Source organism: Anas platyrhynchos, chromosome 18 (assembly GCF_047663525.1).
Source record: "Anas platyrhynchos isolate ZD024472 breed Pekin duck chromosome 18, IASCAAS_PekinDuck_T2T, whole genome shotgun sequence".
In the NCBI taxonomy this organism is placed as follows: Eukaryota; Metazoa; Chordata; class Aves; order Anseriformes; family Anatidae; genus Anas; species Anas platyrhynchos.
Genome location: NC_092604.1, coordinates 7,079,242 through 7,102,630, shown reverse-complemented (window position 1 = coordinate 7,102,630; position 23,389 = coordinate 7,079,242). Strand labels below are relative to the sequence as shown.

General features: G+C 44.9%; 1 long non-coding RNA gene across 1 annotated transcript in view; it reads right to left on the bottom strand.

The window, feature by feature from the left end:
- Positions 1–17,668: 17,668 nt before the first annotated feature.
- LOC110354167 (uncharacterized) overlaps positions 17,669–23,389 on the bottom strand; it is a 110,092-nt gene continuing 104,371 nt past the window's right edge. The window contains exons 7-10 of the long non-coding RNA XR_011803987.1: positions 22,111–22,288; positions 20,142–20,378; positions 19,541–19,693; positions 17,669–18,535 (exon numbers count right to left, since the gene is read on the bottom strand). This is a non-coding gene — a long non-coding RNA (uncharacterized lncRNA). The remainder of the gene's footprint in view (positions 18,536–19,540; positions 19,694–20,141; positions 20,379–22,110; positions 22,289–23,389) is intronic.

Below are 23,389 nucleotides of genomic sequence, written 5' to 3'. Positions count from 1 at the left end.
TACTGAGATATGTTTTTCAAACTTCCCTAAGACATTTAAACTCAGGGTTCTGTGAAGATTCATTCCAGGATGAGAAAGCAAAACCTGGGTTGGAATTAGGCTGGGCTGGAATTAGGCACTCATTCTGATGTTTCTGTGGTTTTATATGCTACTCAATGAAGGGAGTTCACTCCTGACTTACTCCTGGATACTCCGGAACTATCTCCATGCTTTCATTCTCTCCTGATATAAAAATCTAATCATGTTCATTGCCCAAAATCAACTCTGGTGAAGACTAATGCAAAAGGCTCAGCCTAAGCAAGCAGCTTGCTCAGAAAATGCAGATAAGAAACCCTCGTGGTTTGCTTTGAAAGTCAATAGACTTGGGTTTAGAAGGATTAGCGAGGGGCTCAGTCCTGCAAGGTGCTGAGCGCTGTGGATTGCAATACTGCGTGCATGTGTGCTGGCAGATGCATGAAAGTCAAAGGGATCATTCAAAACCATATGGGTTAAGATCATGATCATATATTTTTCTGGCTCAAATTCAGAGTTCTCAATAACTGGTAGAATGAGCTGAGCTCTGGGGTAATCCCAGATCTCACGGATGTAAAGGCCCAGGAGCTATGAGATCAAAAAGCAAGCTGCTAGCCTGAATTACTTCTTTAATTTCAGTGCTTGGGTTGGGTTCAGTGAGCCTAGGCAGCAGTCATGGAGCATGCACAGTGCCTTTTAGACTGAGATGAACACTTACATTGCACCCTGGAGCAGCCAGTGAAGTGTACAGCGTGTGTCCAAATGAACACAAATTGCATCACTTCTTAATGAGAATTAATATCTCTGATGTGGCACTGGGGGACCTCAGTCATGCACCGAGACACCAGAGTGGCTGGCATTTTACTGAGACATAACAAAGAGGAGACCTGGTTTCGAGAAACTTCTCAGGAGGGCCACTAATTAAGAAGAAAACGCATGTGACACCATCTGAAGTTCCCAACCATCTTTCAAGGGTCAGTCCCATAAAGGTGGATCAGTCTGTCATTGGTTTTTAAGGGTATCTGTTTGCTGCCCTCTCTTCCCAGGAAATGTCAGACAGAAGTGATTGCTTTTGCATTCTTCCCACTTGCCTTTTTACTTCCCTGATACTCCTAATGGGGTGAGCAGTGTTTCTTTCAGGCCAGTATAACTTACACATTTATTATAGGCTCCAGTTAATGAAAATAAAGACCAGAAAATGTAGAGAAAAATCAATAATAAAAAAAAAGAACAACAACAACAACAAAAGCCAACTGGATGACATGGGCATGAGATACTCATGCTCCAAAAAGTGTTCATTTCAGACAAGAAGTTAGGCAGGAGCAGACATTGAAAAATTTCTTCTTCAAAATCTTACCTACAGAAGACTCAGCTGGGATATTCAGGGTTTGTTGCCAGGGTCGAAGGAGCTAAGGAGCCAAAAACATGTGTCTACCATGTGGCTACTTCAGTCATCAGCTGTAAAATAGCTCAAATTGCTCTGAAATATCAGGTACTGGCCAGAGGCAAAGTATTAAACCCCAGGGTAGCCAGTTGTTCTGATGGACCTGGCATATCCTACCTTTCTGCGCTCTCCTGTAAAACAAGAATGCCATTTCCCCCATCATTATGCATCACACATCAATCTGGCTGCTCATTAACAGCTTTGACCTGAATCTGTCACTTTACAACAAACTCCTGTAGGATTCCAGGTTTACTGCCATATAACTGCTTTATTATACATGGAAGGCTGCAATAAGCTGATTAAAAAACCTTCCTCTTTTTTTTTTTTGAAGACTTAATATGTTCTTTTCTGACATCAGATAAGTACAAAATAAACCTGAAACTTCACCCAAAATGCATTATGCAAAGAAATCTGTCACTATAAAAATCACACGGGGCTCCCTGTGCCGGCTCCTCTCCTCATTGCCTTGGCTGCATGAGAGGGAGCCCTGCTGTGGCAACTGTTAATTTTTTAAAAGCCTCAAGTCCAACCCTCCTTCCTATGATTCAGCTGAAACAAGGCACCTTTCCTCCCTAGCAATGCAGCTGTCTAGAGCAATGTTTTTATTTTCTGGGAGAAAGTTCGAAAGCTAAATGCAAAGTGCTGTTCTCAAAGTTTAGGGTGAAAGGCAGCATCCCATCATATTTCAGCCCAGGAATCTCAGGACAGCCTTCTTGATGGGAAACTGTGGTAAATGATTGAAAGAGGCTATTCCAGAGAGGGCTTCTCTGCTGGATCTTGATTACTTCACGCCAGATGAGACAGAACTGGCCAAATGCTAGAATGGAAGTGAAGTGTTTCAATAATTTCCCATAAAAAAATGTCAACAAAAAAAATATATTTTGCTGAATTTGCATTTCTTTAAGCGAAAACCGTTCAGCTGGGGAAAAAAAATTGGTCAGCTCTATCAGCAGAGCTGGCTGTGGGAAGCGAGGTTCATCACATCTGGCCTAATGGGGTGTGAAAAGTTGGCCTTGCTGAGCGCACGTAGACCTCTCTTACTGCCCCTGAGAGGCCTGAGGAGCTGCCAGGAGGAAGCAGCGATCCCTGATTGCTCTGTCTCCTGCCTGCACAGCTATAATGTGCTGATCCAGAGAGGGCTGGGGAGTGTGAAGCTCGGGGGTTTGCTCCTTGTGCTTGCAACCCACACCCTGGCCTTCAGCCCCCTCTGCAAACGCTGGTGTCCCTCACACCTCCCAAGGCTGAGCCTGCGAGGCATCATTGGCTCTTGGCCTTGCGTGGCCTCCCACTGCCCCGGGAAATTCTTTTTTTGTAGATATATTTTCAGCAAAAAGTGCTGAGGTGGCAGGGAGCTGTGCTACAGCCCACAGGAGTGATGCTCTGCACAGGGGACATGTAGGGGGGCGCGTGCTGGTGATGCGAGGAAGCAAAGCCTGGTCTGATGGTGGTGAAAAGCTGCCCTGGACAGAGAGAACTGAGGCTGATACATGTGTGGACATCTAATATAGACCCATGAGCAGAATAGCCTGTAAGTTCCTCTGGTATTCAACTTGCAGGGAGCAAGGTGATGGCTCCAAAAGGAGTCAGCTATCGCGTGGGATGGGATTGCCCTGGGTACAAGACCTCAGAGCAGAACCGTGGCACATACGGCCAAGGAGACCAATGTTGTTGCGAGAAAGAAGGCAGATTTATGAAAATCGTCTGCAATATTTTACAGCAGGACTTTGCAAGTTAGAGCCCAACTTTAAAGGGAGAGATGGTATTTTAAGTCTCACATCTAAGCCATTGATAGTGGCAGGGTTTTGCAGTGTGTGCTGTACAATCAGCGAACAAAAGCCCCAGATATTTCTATTAATCAAAGCCTGTCTTTTAAATCAGTTATTGGGTTTTTCCTCTTGTTGCAATCATGGACCAGCACAAGCTGAATTACAGTGTTCTTTATTAACTGGCACGGCTTGCTCCACCTTAATTAGTGCAGACCAGTGGAGTTAAGGTGAATGAGGTGAACATTAGATGCAATTTTATCGTTGATGTTGAAAAGGCAACCAGACCTCAACTTTTCTCTCTGTAAGTACATGCCTTCCTTTTGTGAGATGATCAATAGCACTTCCACTGGAGGAGGTGGGCAAAGCACCTCTCAGAACTGATAATTGTGCAGGATCCAAATCTTTTCTAATAAAATCTTTCAAAACCTTTACAAAGTTTCTACTGAAGCCCAGCTTTCCTAAGAGACCTATAATTATTGAGAGCAAAAGAGAAAAGAGATGAGAGTTATCAACCTGTTTCAGATAAATAGGACCAATTCAAACAAGGGATCTGAAAGTCAGGGGTATGGAGAATGAAACGAGCAAAAAATAATTGTAATAATAATAATAATAAAAGAACAAGGATCAATATCTCTAAAAAAAACCCTGAACATTTAATTTTATACAAACCATAAAGTGTACACACATTCTGTGATTTCCCAGAGGTCTTCTGCTTGATTCTATTTTCTTGTAAAACCTGCATCTTTACACACTGCATCTGCAATTCCTGTCTTAGCATGAAAAGTACATTCAGACCGCAGGACATCCCAAGCGATTTATTCCCTTGATGCTGCTCTTGCTCTTCTTTTTCATCTTTGAAAGTCAAATATTTATCAATTGGCATCTTCTATGTTTTTCTGTGATCCTTGAAAGAAAAATCCCTTCTCGTTGCCCTCACTTTGGAAAACCACAGAGGCAGAGGCAGCACCACCTTCAGTGGAGTGGCCGGGGAAGATGCAGCAAAATGTTCAGCTGAAGATTGCAGATATAATGCAAGATAGGAAAATGACTCTAAAACAGCTGTTTTACCCAAACTGGCAACACGTCAACATCCTGAATTGCTCAGAAGCCTGGCAACCTCAAATTCAGGTTGAAGGAGACACTCAGGCATCTTCCCTTACCTATGAAAGTATCTATGCTAAATTCCCAGCTTACCATTATGGCACAGCATGATTCAGGCTGAATCACCTTGAGGATTTGGCCCTTTTTAAGAAGGCAAGAGATCAAAAAGTGTTCTCTACACAGCAAGGTCAGTGCATCCCATGGTCTTGTCTGCTACATCAGTGGGGAATGGCTGCGAGAGGAAAGTTCTAAGGTTAGATTCGTCTAAAGGCTTTTGCCTTCGCCTAAATTTGACTATGAAAAATGAAGGTGATGGTCCTGTGTCCTTGCTGATGAAGTAGATAATTGGTGAAATGATGTGGGATAGCATGCAAAAAGGCCAAAAGTGAAAATAAAAATCCATCACATCACACGGCTCCCCAGCAAGCTCTACCTGTGCCTGCTGCCTCCAGCACAGGGACCTGTTGGATAGGACTCTGATGGGGCAGTGCTGCTCTGGCAGCCCTTCTGCCTCATGCACAGCACCCTTGCCTCATGCACAGCACCCTTCCCCACCGCTGGCTCAGCCGGAGGGCTGCTCCTCTGGCAGAAAAGCACACACCAGTCCCTAGGTCCCCTGGTCCCTTTGGAAGGCAACTTCTGGCTCCTTTTCCCACCTGCCTACCTGTGGAGGTTTGGCTTTTCATCTCCTACTTAGCACAGAGGTGAGAGGAGAGCAGTCAAAAGAAAAGGATGAAAAACAAACCAGAGAAGAGGAAAAATGCCCACTTAGCAACAACTGAAATCCCCCTCGATGACGATGTGTTAGGCAGGCTCTGTGAGGTTCCCTCAGTGACAGCCATAAGGACAGGAGGTAGGAGACAAGGGGACAGAAATCATTACGCTGAAAACTCACTTGAAATAAGCAGGGGAACATGGGTCTGCGCCAGGCTGCAGCTCCCATTACTGCTGCTGTGTTGAGTGGTGCTTATCATCCTGTGTAGTTCAGGGAGCTTTCAGGTGATTGCTCTAAAAATACCTTATCTGCAATGGTTAAAAATAATTTCCTTCTTTCTATTTATTGACCTCCTTCTTTACCTGTATGACCTCCCATTCCCAAACATCTCTCAAGGATTTAAAAATAACAATCTGTCTTTTCTTCCTTGCCAACCTAATTTGATTAGTTCATGCAGCTCTGTTTAATTGGGTGCAAGCGGAAAACGAGGACCTAAAGGAGGAGCTTTCCATTCGCTGTTTGCCATGACACTCAGACTGATTTCTCCTCACAGGAGCGAACCAAACTCCTCTCACGCTGTCCCCAAATACATTTTGGGTGGTGCAAACACAAACTGCAAGCTCTTCTGAGCTCCTGCCTTGTTGCCCTGGAGGTCCACAGTCTCAGGAAGAAGCATGGTCATGGCAGGAGGGGGAAAATAGAGGCAGAGAGTAAACTGCAATGACTTGCACTGTGCATAGATTAAGAGCTGCATCTTTTTTCAGTTGCAGCTTTTCCTTTCTGTGCCTTCTCTCGTATAGTTACAGGCAAGGACCAGCCCTCCAGGTGCCTGGCCAGTGTGGCTGGGCCAGTGTCTTCGAGGCCATTGTTTAATTGTTGCCTCTCGCAGACTCAAGTGGGAATGTATTTCTTCCTTGCTGGTCTTCTGACAGCAACGGGAAGCAACCTTGAACCTCAGCAAGGAGAACAAACTCTGTAACACTGCCACTTCATTTTGAATTGTTTCTTTAAGCCAACAGATTTTTATTTTTTATTTTTTAAACATTAGCTTATGCAAGGGAGAAGGCTGCGTTTGTGGGAGCCCACAGGGGTAGGCATGGAGGGATGGATGTACAGGATGCCTGTCCTCTTTTGATTTAGAGGGAAGATTTAGAATTACACCATTCAGCCTTTGCTGGAAACAGGGTATTATTTAGCAAGCAATGGTATCAAATGCAGGGAAAAAAAATAAAAGTCCAGCAGAATAGATACAGATGCACTTCATTTAATTTAGTACTTTCATGCTCCTCACTTCATGATTGGGGACGCAGAGAACAGCAGCCACTCTTTGCTGCAAGCACAGCTTTTTATAAGGACTTTGCAGTACCTTTAGCCCTATTAACACTTGCTGTATTCTACTCCCAGGCTTAATTATTCATCTTATACCCAAAAGTGCAGCTATGATTAAACTGAAGAGCAGTTAGGCATTTTCAAATGGAAGTGACGCTGCAGCAGTGGAGAGAGGCGTATTTCAAGGGTATGAGCTTGTCCCTCTCCCCCTGCCCAGATCTCCTCTCCACTGAGCTTTGCATTGCCTCTGTGTTCTTCTGCTGCTCAATCTTTAAAGATGAGCCGTGATGTTTCCCTCTCCCCCCTCTCATGATTACATCTTTTAGCTCTCTTGTGCCATTACCTTTCTCCTCTGTTGATTTGCCTCTGCAACAGAATTTTCTGTATTGCTCTCTCCGCAGGCTTGGATGAAAGCCCATCGAAGACAACTGGAATTTTCTTACTGACTGCTGGAAGACATTATTGAAAGGAGGAAACATTAAGGATAACAAAACTTATCTGAAGCTTTCTGCCTGGGGTTTGGGGATAGGTTAAATGACTTCTCTTTGTGCTCCCAATAGGCTTTAGTTTCTCTGACTCTATGAAGCTAAGCAAACCATTTGAGCCCCATTCTGAAGGACAAAGACCTGCAGATCCCAGGAGGAAGCACAAAATGGTCCTTTGAAGGGGTTTTCTACTGAGGAGTAAACTTTCTCACCTAGCTCTGAAATTTCAAAGTAACTTGAGACAAATGTAGTTAAGAGTGAAGTTGGCTAATTTCTGCCAAAAAGTCAGGCTTCTGGTTGGAACTAGTCATTTAAGCCATAGAAAGGGAGGCTGTTACCTTCGGATGAGTCATCCCACCCACTTCAGACACCGCACATTAGAAGAGGTGACTCATTCACTGGAGATGCCTCCCTTTCTCTTTGCAGCCTGTAGATGAAGCCTGCATCACTGGCTTAGACATGTAAATTTTACTCGGCTAAAACTAGTTAAAAGTAATCCTTGCTTTGCTGAAGAGGACACAGATATTACCGTGCCTTGCAGTCCTGCAAAGTTTGATGATGGACATCAAGCCATTGTTTTGTGATCCTCCAAGTGGAGCTGCAGGATGGACTACTGGCCCTAACTAGGTCTGAATTCAGTACTTGCTGCACATCCATCAGTTGTCCCAGCCTCAGGCTGTAGTCTCAGCTGAACTCTCCTGGGAGACAGCAGCAATTCTGTCTGTGCTTCCTGCTATTGGGTAGTGGGCGAGCACCCAGAGCCCCCTCCTGCTCCTCTGTCACTCCACTTGGCCATCACGATGCGTTCTTCCCACCGAGCTCCTCATCCTTAGTCCACTGTCTCCGGCAGGCTTGGCTCGGTGTCTCTGACACCACCAGGACATCCCGAGACCCTGTGGGCTGATGAGAGCTGAGCACAGGACCCCGTTTCATTCCCCAGCTGCAGCTGCCGCTCGGCTATCTGGGGTTGCCCTCACTGTGTTGGGCTGGAGCTCCCAGCCTGGAGCTCCACAGCATTTCTGGAGCACGGCCAATTCTCTGGTGAGAAAGCCTGAGAGCAGCGTTCACATTTTTCATTTTCAGAAAGCCACATGACAGGAAAGAAGTTAGGACTTGTTCTCGCTCTCTCTTGCTCATAGTTTCTCCCTCGCATTTTGTTGAGGGCTGCGTCAGTACATTCATTTATAAAACTGACCTGAAGACAAATGCGCACAAGCTTTCTTGCCTTCCCACTGCTATCTTGGAGGCAAGGCTCCAGTTTTTAACCATATGACACAGCGAGATAAGCCTTACAATAAAAAGCAAACAATGCAAGGCCAGCCCCGGGCCTCCAAGCCGCGATCTCTGTTTGTTCAGCATTTTCCCAGGAGGTTGCTGGAGATACCTGTGGGTAAGGCTGAATGCAGAGAGTCAACTTTGCCGAAGCAAAGAGCACAGCATTCTGGGTTATTAAACCATTTGTCTTACCGCCCTGGGGAGAAGGAGTTTGCTACAGTAAGTCACAAATGGACTGAGTTTCCTCGTCTCAAGCTTCCTTCTCTCTGCTTCACAGCATCCCCAGTTTGGCACCATTGTAGCATGAGCACCAACTTCTGGTGAGAAGAGAGCGGAGACCGACAAATGCAAAAAGGGATGTGTCGGAAAAGCTATTTTTGAAACTGTCTCTGGCTCTTGACTGCATTATCTCCACATCTTCCCCCAACAGTATTTTTTTCATTGTTCATGGTAGGCTGAGGGTGTTTTTCAGCACGGTGTTATAAGAACATTCATCAAGAATTTTCCTTAAAAAATTAACAAAACCAAAACAAAAACAGAGTTGAGATTGTCAAAAAATTCATTCTAAGAGTAAACTATATTCTCTGTGGCATGGTAATACAATATGCTGTTAAATTCTTTCACTCAGGAGGGAATAAAGGATATTTGAGCATAAATGCATTATCCACAATCCACAATAGCACAGCCTATCCCCCTGTGGATAATGCTATTAGTGCTACATTTCAAATTAAAAAGCATATGCTCTTCTTCTTTCAAAAACAAGGGAGTGCTGCCCACTTCCTTCACTTGACTAAAAACAAAAGCTTTTAAAGTGATAAAACAGCATTCATTTGATAAAAACAACCATCTGCACCTGATTTAGCTAAGTGTTTGCATTTAAAGACAAATTGCTGGTTGGGGAAAAATTAAATACAAGTATGAAGGTTGACTTGATTTGACCACAAACTGGTATCTACTATCCCCACCAGCACTAACCTTAATTCTGATGCCAAATCATGACCTTAAACAGCAAGTCTCAATCAAGAGCTCTTCAAATCATTTTACTTACAACCCCCCAAACAATCAGGTTCCCAAGCTCACCTCCTCCCTTCTCAGCCTATTAGTCTGTATTAGTTTAAGTGGGTTGCTTATTAAGTTTTTTATATCTTCAGAATAATTTGGAAAGACACCAAGGTCTTAATGTACCAGATTTCCATAACGCAACGTGATATTAACAAACATCAAACTCCATCAATGATCTGTGCAGCAGGCATCCTTAAAGCATGTAATTAAGATAACAGAAGATAACATCAGCCACAAAAAAGAAAGCGGAGGAGGGAACACAACAGCAGATTTATGAGGAGGACGCATTGAGATCACCCCTTTGAGGTCGGGACATAGCTGCAACATGGGAACAGTGAAAATGTTATTCTGAGGGCGCACTAAACTGAGATGAACAGTTTTTGGCATGGATCATCCTCAGAACAACAGCAGCTAGCCCAGCCAGAACAGAAGATGGATGGTCAAGTGCAAAGGTGTCCCTTCAGAAATGGCTATGCAGCTATGCAGACTCTTACAGAGAAGACCTCAAGTGTTATAACCTTTCCCTAGAGTTTTTAAATCAGTGAGGAATACAGGAAAGGCAACTCCACGTAGCTGTCAGAGTGCTCTTCCTCAGTAGATCTCAAAGGCTTTGCAGAGGTCAGTACTGAATTGCACACAAGTTGACTCTCTTGGTGTAGTTCCTGTGCCATTCTGCCAGCAATCCCCTACAGAGATGGAAGTGCCATGGCAGGGACAGGAGGGCTGCTAACAAAACAGGCTGTAGCAAAACCAAAATCATCACTATTACCTCTTTGCACTTTCAAGCATCAAGAGTCGTCCATCGACTGGGCTGATTGTGCTCAGTTTAGAAGTGAAGCAGGGAAAGTACTTTCTTTCCAAAATGTTCCCGTAGGTTTGGGAAGTGTTTGTGGCTGAGCACACCACACCGCCTAATCTCTTTTCACTGGTAGATGGCTCGATATTTTTGTGCTTGGAAAGTGTGGTTGTGGATGTGTCTGCTGTTCCTGTTTCTAGCATAGCTGAGTACATCCATACACAACTGAACATGTATATATAGATGTTAAAAAAATTAAAAGTCTCAGCATATCATGATAGCAAGTTTATTTCCCACCAGAAGGTTCCATCCGTTTGGGCAAAACTTTCTTCATTCCCAGACAGTAATAGAGAAACCCAAATATGTACTTTAAATAACAGCAGAGAAGGGAGATTACAAAGCCCATTTTAGATGCATAAGTAACTCTGGGCTGATAAAACCCCCTCTCCCTACTCACACCCCCCAGTGTCAGGCAGAAAAGTAAGCCAATTTGTCACTGCTGCTGCCTAGTGCCAGGATAAAAGTGTGTGCTGTTCCCGTTCCTTTGCCAGAGGTCAGTGGATGCAATGTCTCAAAGACTGTCTGAAGGAAAACAAACGAGCGCAAACATAATAAATTGCAAGGAAGAAGCTCTGTCGTGACTGGTGTGAAGGGGGGGGGGGGGAACAAGGATGATTTCTACTGGGGAGGGCAGAAAATAAAAAGAAAAAAGAAAAAAAAAGATGTGCATGGTTCATCCGACACACGACTACTTTAATCACTTTGCGAAGGGATGGCTGGTTTCAAGGACAAATGGATAATACATGTTTCGCTGGGGCCGATAGCGAGATAGTGAGTATCTCTGAATGCACTGATACAGCAATTAAGTGAACCAGTGTCCTTGGGCAGCTGCTGAGGTTTAGGAAAAGTGGAGTTTTAGACTGCACTTCAAGTCTTTCTTCACTAGCAGTAGGGATGCACAGAGAACACGCTACTGTAAGTGCTGGCAAGAGCAAGACGCCTGTCTGGGGACTCCACTCCCTCCTCCAATGCCACACTTTGCAGCTGCAGAGTCCTGCTGCTGACCTGTTATAGCTCCCTGTCCTAACCTGTCCCTTCACAGGGGCAGATGGAGGGTCACCTTGCTGCCATTCCCATGCCAAACACAGAGGTGCTCCTCAGCTATGCAGGGCAATAGGAGAAACCACGACCTTTTGTACCCTTGGATTGCTGCACATAGCAACAATTGAGCCAAAAAAAAAGTGCAACTGGATTTGCTTTTCTGTGCAGCTTGGACAAGTTTATTTTATGGGGTGATAAAATGAGATCCTGCTTTTGGTATCCTCAAGTGCATAGGGACAGGTCCAGCACTGCCATTGTAGACCAGCAGCGCATGCACAGCAGATCCCTAAAGACCTCTAGAGAAACAAGAGCAGAACAGATGCCATTTTGGCTGACCACAGAAACTGGGAAAAAAGCCCTACTAAGCTGGAAGTCGTACAAAGCTTAACAGCTAGATCTACAAACGCGGTGTCCATCTCCTACCAGGAACGGGCTGGGCACACACTGAGACATCTGTTAGCTGATGAGCAATGGGTTGCAAGAGTTTCACAATGGAGCGAAATAAAACCTTAATTCCCACTTTCCTCCCAGCTCTGCCGCATTCAGACTGGTACATCCACGCTGCGTCACTCTCCATGCTCAGGGTCACCCACAGGGAAGTTACATTGCACCTGTGCGCTGCAGTGATTAACTTCTAGCCAAAGGTTTATTAGGCTAATTTTGCTGCTTTCTAATTTATTAGACTCATTTTGCTTTCCTGTGAATTATCTTCCCACAACTGAGATCATTAATTCGTTGGATTTCTTTGCCAAATATATTTTTTTCCTGGAATTATTTTTCTGTGTCTTAACTTACTTGAATTGTTAGCTTCTACAGGTTGCTTTTTTTTTTTTTTTTTTTTTTTTTTGTTCTGTTTGTAGTCCATCTAGCACTTTGATTGGGGGCACACTGTCCCTCTGTGAGATAGATAGATATATATATATATATATAACAGGCAGTGCATTGTTAGTACTCTGAATCCAATGTTCATGTTGCGCTGGTTAGTTCTGACACAACCCAGAGTTCACATGCTGTGTATCTGTCCCCCTGATTTCATATACATTTCTCTATCAAAGCAGGTTGTTAGGGCTGAAGCTCAGAAACAAAGCTGAGTTCCCTCTCATATTCCCCTGTAGTTATTCCCAAGCATGGGAAAAGGAGGTTCAGCTACGGAGCAAACAACAGCTGTATTAATTAGGCTGTTATTTCTGGAAAGTGTTTTGAGGTATTTTCTCATTGTTATTTTGCTCCCTTTTGTGGAACGCCTGTGCCTCGTGACCCCACCTGACACTCTCACCACCATCCTTGCTCTTTCAAGGTATCTTTTATTGCCCAGACAAAGGGAAAAAATACATATTTGAATGTGACCACCAGATAGGCCATTGCCAACGTCTCTATAATAGAAAAAGACATTGTGGAATAAAGACATCATTGGTATTATCAGGAAACCAGGTGCGGGCAAAGAGGGCCGAGGTGTTATCACACATTACAAGGATTAAAGGTTGCCAGCCTTGACTTTGGCCACGCTAGGGCAGATTCTCAGCTGGTGCAAGCTCAAGCAGCTTGAACAACAACAACAAAAAAGAGCTGTGTCTATTATATTCTGTGACTTCATTGCAGTCGAAGAACACATGACGGAAAGAGATCTCGAAGGTCATTACATCCAGTCCCCTGCTATCTCAGGCAACTGCACCACACAATCCCACTCATAAACTGATCAAGCTTCATCATAAAACCAGTCAGGCTGCTGCTTGCCACCCACTCCTCCTGCTGGAAGGCTGTTCCAGAGCTTCCCTCCTCTGCTGGCTGCAAAACTCTTTCCAGCTTTCAAAGAGAATTTATTAAACAGAATCCATTTCAGCTTGCTTTCTGAATGCACAATTTCAATCCAGATGGGGGAGGAAGCACAGGATGGAGGGACTTCTCTGCATTTCTTTTACTTCAGAAATCTGGGAAAACCTTCCTCAGATGTAGGAAGCCCACTGCAAGGATGAACGGTAGGGATCAGATTTTCACCCATACCTTCCTTCTCTTTGGGCATGGCGTGCAGGTAATGTCACTGCAGCTGCTGAGCTTTCTGCCATTTTACTTTAGTATTTTCTTCAAAGATTATTTTCTCCCAGGCAGAGCTTTTTACCCTTGGTGAAATACCCTAGGACAGTTAACAGCAAGAAGAAAACATCTTTATAAATTGTGTGTCCAAAATCTCAGATGAGCCACGAGAAATCTGCAGGCAGTTCACTCAGAAGGAGTGCACAGGATCACCAGGCCAAGCTTGAACATCATTAAATGCTGAGAACTTCACAGCAAGCAGCAAGATGGGTTAATTCTGCCCTCTGGACCCTGAATGTGTTATGACAGTTGAACATGGAGAATAACTTAGACCACATCCATTTATCCATTCATCCAACTATGATACTTCATAATGGGTGAGGTTTGCTGATGACACCCAGTTTTCCTTACATTTTGACCAGCTGGGAATTGGGGCATCTGACTGATGCCAATGTAAGTATGGCTGAGTAAGTAGAGATATGGAAACCTGAGTCTGGTCTTATTCTGCACACAGCACTGGTGGACAGACAAAAGCCCTCTTCATCTTTGCCCAAGCTGATAGAGGGTGACATCCTGGGCTATCAAACCATGTCCTGGGCTTGGGTCTCTGTGAGCACACTGCAGGTATATTGAGCCAAGAAGGTTTAAACACCCGGCACACACAATATTTTTCTACCTCTCCTCTAAAACATTCTTGACTAACATTTTCACCTTGCTGAATATGAAAAAATATCACAGAAAGGAAAAATGCTTTATAAAAAAAAACCACAACACACACATATATATGTACGTAATCGTCTCAGCAACCAAGATTTCTCAAGAGGAATGTGATGCAATGAAGGAAGAAGGAGTTCACTTCTGGACTTCCATTTGTCTGAAAAAAAAAAATCATACCACTGTTTTGGCTCTTTTTTTTTTTTTTTTTTTTTTTTTCAGGACTAAAATGACAGTGATTAAGAGATTCATTTAGTGAGCTTATGGTCCTTCCTTCCCAGTGCACTCTCCCTGGAGGAGTTAAATTGGAAATCCAAGGAGGTTTGTGACAGTGGGGAGCTTAGAGGAGTGGGGGAGAGCATATTTCAGCAGGTACCGTGGGCAGCTGCAACTCCAAGCAAAGCAGCAAAAGGTTGTTATCTCTGCCCAGATTCATGTGGCTTCGAGCTCTCCAGGCCCAAGAATGGGTGTATTCCCAGACCCAAGTTTGTTAAAAGACAGTTAAATAGATTGATTTACTTTCCTTGGAAGCCTCCTTGGAGATCTGTGTTTCAGTCATAGAGTAATAATGGCAGAATTTCACTAAAAATTTGTACAGACTCTCCCTCCACCCCTGCTGCCTCATTGACTGCATTTTTGTTGCATGTGTGACATCCACAACAGACAAACCCCTGCTGTAAGCTAGAACCTGAAAACATAAGCCATTGCTTGGTAGGGCTGGATGGCGTGTGGTAGCCTGCTCAGCGCGGTGTTCAGGGCCTGCTCAGCCATGAGCGCCCTGCCAGGGGCCTTGCCTTGAGCAGCGCCATGTGGGCCCGCAGCAGGGACGGCTGGGCCTGGGCGGGATGAGCCAGCCAGCAAGGCCCCAAGCTGAATCTGGGTGTTCGCCCTAAGGCAGGAGTGTTGCTGGCAGTGTAGAAAAGCCCAAGATGGTTTTCCTGAACTCAGAGCCACCTCCTGACATGCCCTGAAAATGAGGAGCCCTCTGTCAGAGTAAATGATCTTCTCCAGTGAGGAACACTGCGGCTGATGTAGTGTCCTCCAACCAGACCATCAACAGCAGGGAGAGCCCCAAAGTCTACGGACTGTGTATGGAAAGTGTATGGAGTAAGAAAAGCCTCCAGAGGCAGTTCCAGAACCCTTATCTGCAAACCAAACCCTGCAGCTCCAGTACAAGCTATTTCTGTTACACATTTCCTTCTTCCCTTGTCTTCCTCAGACTCATTTTTTCTTTCTTTTTTGATTTTCTTTTCCTCTCCCAGATCTTTGCACTTTCTGGCTCCATCACTCTCTGTGTTAGCCCCATCTTAGTCTCCTGTTTTTCCATCATGTTTTTCCATCCTGATCCGTCGGGGCAGATCACACCTTATTTTTCTTTGTTTTTCTTGGGTCTGTCCTTGTCCTTCCTCCTCATCCCTGCCACTGCCTGTCCCCAAGGTTGCTCACTGCTGGGCTCTGGGGACAAGGTGTGCCACAGCCGATGCCATAAGCTGGAGCCCTGGCCCAAGGCAATGCCTCTCGGTTGTGCTCTTTAGGAGCACTGTGGACATTTAGCATGGACATTTAGGTAGGACATGGGAGCACACCTGTCCCTAACGGGCTTTGCAAATCGATTTCAGAAGTGTGAAATGGGTCAATAAAAACAGGAAATTAAATTGATGTCAGAGGCTGTATATAGACGACAATAAATAGTTTCATAGGCTTAAAATTCCCCCTCAGCTGGGATCTCTGGCTCTTGGCCGAGTAAATAGGTGCTGCAGCATATAGATGTGAGCAGAGCAGGGGACAAGAGCAGCTGTAGAATTCAGCAGGGACACCAGCTGCTTAGACTTTATGGAGAACCGTACCTAAGGTGTCCATTATTAAGCAAGGCAAAGAGGTAATAACATATTTGTATTTATTTATTTATTTATTTTTAACTGAGTGGCAGTATTTTGGATTATAAAATAATGTCAGAGCTGGAGGTGTACATAATAACTTGCAATAAAAAGTAAAACTGCAGGAAGATTTTCCCTTATAGGCTTATTTTGTCAAGTATTGTTCCACATTTACTTTTTTCCCTCTTAAACTAAGAAATAGATCCTCCCTCTGCATTGTGAGAAGTACCTTTTGAAGACAAGAAAGAAAGAATTGGAATAAAATAGTAAAATATAAAATAAACCTTGGAGCCCACGGCTCTACTCCCAGGTGAAAGGGGATTTCAAAGGGAAACATCTGTAATTCAGATTTCTGAACAGCAGTGAAGAGCGCCACTACTGACTCGTTCCCACTGAAGAGGCTGAGGCCGTATTCTGACTTGGGAATAAGCCACATAGGCCATTTGCATCTCACTCCTTGGTGTGGTCAAGGACACAGGCAAGTTAAATTTACCTGGAGACTGACAGCTGAGGATGCTCATGGGAGAAAGGGTGAAGATGTTGAAAACATCAGCCTGTGTGTGTGCATGCACATCGTGTGTATGATTTGAAAGGCTGGGCAGGTGAAACATGGGAAATGTTACAGATAGCAGAGCTGGGAGAAAAACCAACAAGAAGAAAACAACTCTCTGAGTGCCTTCAGCTGCTTAGTCAAATGAATTCTGCAAGTCACTCCAATGACTCAGATCAGGGCTTTACCACCCGGCTGCCTCCCACCTTCTCCTCGCATTGCCTGGAGAGGCCGGATCCTGCCGCAGTGAGGAAACTGTCTTCAGCTGTTGCTGTAGTCCACCGAAAGGGATCTGTGCCTGGGGCAGACAGCTGGGTCACTGCTTCTCATACAGCACACCTGAGGGGGCCCAGCAGAGCCTGGGAACAGCCCAGGCCTCAGGGGAGCTGTGCTGTCAGGAGAGAGGTGGTTTGACCAACATTTCAGCCATCCAGCTGAGCTGTGGCACTCAGGTGGCCGTGCCTATTGCCAACTCACTTAGGACCAGTAGGTTTTTTTTGTTTCTTTGTTTTTCTTCCTTTTTTCTGCTTTAGCCTTCTCCAGATGTAGATGGCACTCGCTACATCACCTCCTCACAAGCCTGCAGTCTGAAGGCAGTCCTGTTGCTTTCCAAGCTGACTACTGACTTTGGTGGGAACAGGAGGGGGTAATTTGTGCTAGCTTTAATTCTGCAGTCAGTGATCCTCTGTCTTCTCAGGTAGTGAGTCTCCAGTGTCCACCTTCCATATTTGTCCCTGCCAAGGACCACTGGTCTTGCTCTGCTCCAGCAAAAGCGCTCAGTCAGCACAGCAAGTTGAACCAAATGTGCTGATTTTAATTTGGATGAGAAATGAACTGTAATAAGCTCCCCATCACCACCAGCAGCCCCCTATGGCTCCAATATTTGAGTAAGAGCTGCACTGAGCAAGGGGAAAGTATAATAACAGGGGCCGTGCTGGATGCTCTCCACCTCTTTGCCCCACAACCATTTATTAAAAGTGAATTCCTGAGGGTGTTTGGAATCTACCGCTGAGTAGCAGAGATAATAACATTGAAAGCTTCGATGAGAACAGTCTGAGCTTCCAAATTTCTGAATCTATATGAGATTTTGAACTCCTGAGGGGTTAATATAGCCAGGTGAGAGAGTGGACAGCTAACCTGTATCAGCCAGTCCGACCGCCATAGTCAGAGCTACAGGAGATGTTGTGGGTCACAGGACACCCCTCTCACACTCCTCAGGCTCCTTCCAGCCCCCTCTGTGGGCCTGCAGCCCCACTTCAGGGTGAAATGGCAGCAGCAGAGCTGGGGGTGCTCTGGCAGCGCTGTCCTCCTCTGATATCTCCTCCTGCCCTAGGGTGCCAGGGCTGGTGCCTCTCTCATCGCGCCCTTGCTACAGCACTGTCCAGCCCTCAGCATTTTGGTGTCCAGCTGCTTTCTGCAATGTCAGGAGAGGGCTTTGACCCACAGCATCACTGACAAGTTTCAAGACACCTTGGCTGACACCAAGAACTATGGCTTTGTCTCACTAAAGGGCAGCCCTATAGCTGTTTTCTTTTCAATTAGTGGCCACGTTCATCCAAACCTCTTTTTAATGCAAGGTATTACTATATCCATTTTTCCTGGATTTCTTCAGGCAGATTTCCGCTCATTTTGCCAGAATAGCAAACTGGCAGGACTTCTGCTAACTTCCCTTGTGAAGGAGATGTGCTGTCACAAGGCTTGTCATTTTTGTTCGAGAACAGCACTTCCAGACTAGATTTTGTTCTCAGGTGGGGGAATGCAAGCCTTTGCTCTTATACAATAAGATCCAGGCTGCATTCAAAGTCTTCAGCAAACTTTATTTAATTTTTTTTTAAATCCTAAGAGTTATGTCTGAAAACAGCTGTGTAGACATTTTCTGAGAGTGAGCCCTCCTGTAACTAATGCACCACTGCCTAACAAATATAACCTCTCCTGAGTTAGAGGGAGTAACAAAAGTTCTGTGCCTTAAACTTCTGAATTGTTTCCCCCCCGGCTCTAGCAATTCTAAACCTTTAAAACCTAAACTACATGCAATGCGGGGGATCTAGGTTTGTAGCAGCTGTATCTGAAATTATTTTTTCCTTCTTTTCCTTTGGTCAGCTTGTATGGTTTGAGATGAAATTGTTTCACAGCTCAGTTTAAAACTGGGGAGTGGCACAACCAGAAGCAGAATGAGAACTGGTGCCCGGACGCACAAAGAGAGGAATGAAGAAGAAAGGTCAGGACCAGCTGATTGGCATCCAGCTCCGTGGACCTCCTGGGTCTGACTTGGGTCACCTTTGAGGCAAAGAGTCAGTTAACAAATCCCTCCCAGTCCTGGCACTGAAATCCCAAGAAGAACACAACCGACCCAGCGCATGCAGAAGCGGGACAGAAGGAGGGAACTTGCCAGCTGTTCCCAACACAAGCCTCGTGTAATTAACAGGCACCGTAAATGAAGCAAAGCCAACATGACAGCCACAGCTGCACTGTCTTCTTTGCTGAGCTTTGTCTCCTCCTGACCAAGTGCAGACATCAGCATCCCTTGCCTCTCTGGGTGCCAGATGCATCCCTGAATCCCCCCCACGACTCGGGCCGGGCCCGCTGTGTATAATGAGCAGCCTTTTGCAAACCAGACGTCCCTGCCCGTTTGTGGTGACCTTTGCTGAGCCACCCTGGCACTGGCAGCCAAAGGCTTCTGCTGACCTTGGGTGACTGCCTCTCCTTTCCAATCCTGTTATCGCTCTCTACTGGATTGCCTGCTGCAGCAGAGCTTCCTTAATGTCAAGCAGAAAAAATGGATTGGGCTGAAATGCAGGGAAATGAATTTGCAGGCTGTTATAATGAAAATAGTTTAGCTTCAGCCAACTTTAGCATTAAGTCTGTAACAGGAGGCCATGGTGTGCAGAGTGCCTCCTTCCTGCTCCGCACAGAGAGCTGAGAGCGAGGAACTCTGCACACCCTCTGTTCACATGGCCAGGTGAGTGGGAAAGTCAAGCTTTGTGTGCTGTGTTCTCCTTTTAGGATACACGCAGAGTGGTAACAACCCTTTCATCTCCCCCTTCACCCTACCCCTTCTTCCTCTGTCCCCAGACCCTTCCACGTCTCTCCATGTGCCAAGCATTCCTGATTTCATCTCACCTCTACGTAGCTTTCTGTTCCCTGCCAAACTTCTCTTGTACAGGACCTTCAAACCATTCCCTGTATGAAACCAGTCCAACTAAAAGGTCTCCTGTCTGCAAAGACAAGCCGGTCTCTGGATGTCAACAGTCCTTTTCAACATCTTTATTCCCCCATCCCCACCTGCTGCTGTTTGGTGTCCAGTGGCTTTCCTTCTCTCTGTTGAAGCTGGTGGTGTCTGATGTGGTCTCTGGGCAGTGGAGGGATGATACGTGGGGCTGAATATGTCCCGTAGCTGAGAACAAAGCTTCACAGAGACACGCTGGATGCACAGCCCTGGAGAGGTAGAGGGAAGGCAGTAAACCAACATGAAATACTGCAGTTGGGACAACTACAGGAATTGTTGAGAAGTAACTAATGACAGCAATAATTGAAGCTTCAGCTCTTTGGTACAGTTCCCATTTGTGCTGATTTCTTCCCTTCATTTCCATGCTTTCCTGCCTCACCCTTAATCTATCCTATAAAGTCAGCATGTGTGTGAGTGTGTCCTGCCTGCCAGCCGACAGCCCCTGATGATGGGTTGCTGATCCCGTGAATCACAGAGCTCTTAAGCCCTTTCTCATCCCCTCCAAACACATCCCTTCACTCTGGATGAAGCAGTGAGCTTCTTACATATCTCTCAGTTGCCTGGTTACCAGGTTAACACTGATGACAAATGCTGGGTGACAGTTTGTTTAACACTGCTTCCTCCGTGATCTGGGCTCCAGACTTCTCCATTCCTTACCTCCTGCGGTGTCAAGTCTTCAGATGCTCTTGTTCACGGTGTCTCTTTCCAGTAAGCAGCTGCTTGCATCCCCTGCTCAGTCTAGTCTATCCTATAATCTCCATGTCCTCTGATTGAATTTCCTTGTCACATTGTCACAGGCCAGCTTCACCACAATCCCTCAAAATTTTTCTGTGATTTAATAGCTCCAGCCTCAAGAAGGCTGTTGCAGGAAATGCCAGTGCATTTCCCCTCCACCTGCAATGGAAAGAAGATATATCCAGTTCATTGATCCCTGTCTTATAAGCTCTCAGTCCCAAGGAGACACGTCTGTCTTTATCTGTGTTCACATATGACCCCATATAACAGCATAGTCTTGTTGTTGAAGCTGTAATATAAAGGAATTATATTAGTAATAACGCATGTGACTGCAGAACCTCTCCTTCCATCACTCATATGCAGATGATGCCCTTTAAAACACAGGCCACCTCTCTTCTATATATTTATAGCGTCGAGCACAATGCAGCTCCTACGTGTTCCCGTAATACAAATAAAAGATATCTTTAAACCCACATTTTTTGCATATGGAAAATGAGGAAGGGCTTTCATATTCCTTAGTTTTAGCTTCTCCCTAAGGACTTTTTGTCCTTAACAGCATCAGCGGCACCGTTGAGTGTACGCATCCGATTTTGCAGCCCCAGAGCTTCTCAGAGAGGACAACTCGAACCATTAAAATCTCCACTAGCCTGGCTCAGCGTGATCCTAGCGTACCTCTAACATTTCACAGCATCTTCCTCCTGTAAGCTAAAGCATGACCTCAGTCATCTCATGGCCAAAAGCACTCTACAACTGAATGGCCATTTGGAGAAAGGTGTCTCAGAGGCTGCACGAGAGGCATGGGTCCAGCTGGCAAGTGGACTGATCAAAATATATTTTATTCTTCCAGTGCTGGAGCCCAAAGCTTTTGGATGAATATGTGCTTAACTATTTATAATTGACCTTTGCACAAAAGAACATGAAATTTTTATAGCCTAAAGCCTCATTTATTAACTTTACTGGAGTGTAAAATATTGCTGTTTGCTATAAATTTGTACCAGGACAAACAATATATATGCTAATTAGTGGCTGTGCAGCCATTCGGGGGCGTATGTGCTCACCAGTCACTTCCAACAGGCAACAGAGAAGAATGGAATAGACAAATGACAATTGAGTAGTTTGATACTCTCTGTTCAAACAGTGAAGTCTGAAGAGGTGAATTAATGGTGTTCATTATAACAAGTCCATTTCCTTTTCATTTCCTTTATAAATTAGTCCAGGTAACATGCTGTGTCCCTGAGAGAGCCGATCAGAGGCAACCTGCTGAGATGCACCTGCAGAACCGATCACTCTGGAGTTCTTTCATCCCTCCTTACTCAGCTTTTCCCTTCCTTTGCCTTCCTTCAGCCCACCCATTCATCTTCTCCTCTTTCTCTCTTCCATCTGCCCTTTTGCCTTTTAGCCTTTCCCCTATTTCTGACTTTACATTGCTTTATTTTTTTTTTCTTTTTTTTTTTTTTCCCTGCTCTTATCGCTCTGTTCTTCTCATCATTCCTTTTTCTTTCTACCTTTTCTTTATATTATCCCTTGCTTCTTTTTCCACTTGGTACCTTCCTCTCACCACATATTACCCTATTAGTACTTTGGGGATCTTGTTGTTATTTTATTACCTTTGGCTCATATAAGGACAGATACCTAAAGCTCATCAGAACTCAGTATGAAATACAATTAATGGGGAAAAAAAAGGGGGGGAGAGGGAGGGGGAGTGAGATGTGTTTAATTCCATTTGGCTGAATCCGCTGTGTCATGGTTGGTTGGGAGCGAAGAAGAAAGGTTGTAGGGATGACAGAAGGAGCCTGTTGGAAACATCTGTAATGGTCCAGGATCTGCAGCTGCATCCTTACATCTCCTGTTCCTGTGAGTATGCGTTTGTCACAGTTATATCAGTACTTACAGGCTGAAAGGGTAAGTGGCAGCGTGCTGGCAGTGAATGTGACAGCTCTCACTTGTTGTCTAAGGGTGGGGAAGGAGGTGACAATCGCCATTCTTAGGCTGGATGGACACCCAACCTGAACTGATGCTCCTTGGAAGGTTCCCTCCTCTCCTCTCCCTGCACCCCTCCAGGACACCACCTGCAGGACATAATTAAGCAGCCAAGATATGAACAGGGAGCAGCCAAAATGACACTTGTGTTCGACCAGTCACCTGTGGGAAGTGCACAGCTGGGAGGAGATGCAGGGCCACAACCAAGGAAGACCCAAACTGAATAAGAACGCTATGAAATGCAAAGATTTCCCTTGGGCACAGGTGCAAGCAGGATGCCCAGAGAAGCTGTGGATGCCCCATTTCTGGAGGTGTCCAAGGCCAGGCTGGATGAGGCCCTGGGCAAGCTCACCTAGTGGGTGGCATCCCTGCCACGGCGCAGGGCTGGGACTGGGTAGCATTTAGGGTCCCTTCCAACCCCAGCCATTCTGTGGTGCTGCAATTCTCTGAATTTATCACTTAAGGAATCCAATTGAGTTCATTGAATTGTGGGAGATTGTTAGGGATTTTCCATCAAAATATTTGCAAAGCAGCATTCAAAAAAAAAAATCAGCTGGAAAATATCGATGCTGCAGAAATTGTTTCAAATTTTCCTTCGGTGTAGACAGGTATAAGCCCTACTCTGAAGCCCGTGGGAGAGAATAATGTGCCCCAAAATATCATTATCATGAAATGAATTGCCAAATCTGGGGGATCTTGACTTAAAACAAAATTTGGAGCATTTTCACACTATCCTTCAACTATTTTGCAACAAAATTGAGTTTATATTTAACTTTTCATGCTATCAATCCTATTGATCTATTGAAATATCATACTGGAGCGAAATGCTGCAAGTGAATCAGATCTGCATTCTGTTTTAAACGTTAAATAAAAGCATTTCCCTAAAACCACAAACTTCCTGCTTGCTGGGGAATAACAAACCCTGCGGTGAAGCTGTCCTTGGATATTTGTAAAGGTAAATAAGCAACAAAATACTTCATTAACAAAACGGTTGTGCAGAAAAAATATCAGTACATCAATCTCTTTGAGTTTATACATATTAAAACAAAAAGCTTCCCTAAATGATTTTTGTTTTCTTACACTTTCCCATTAATTTTAACAGTTTTTAAATGAATGCAATAATGTACCAAAAGCTCCAGGCTTTTTGGTTTGAACACAAACACTTTGCTGAAACCACAGAGTTTGCTTGC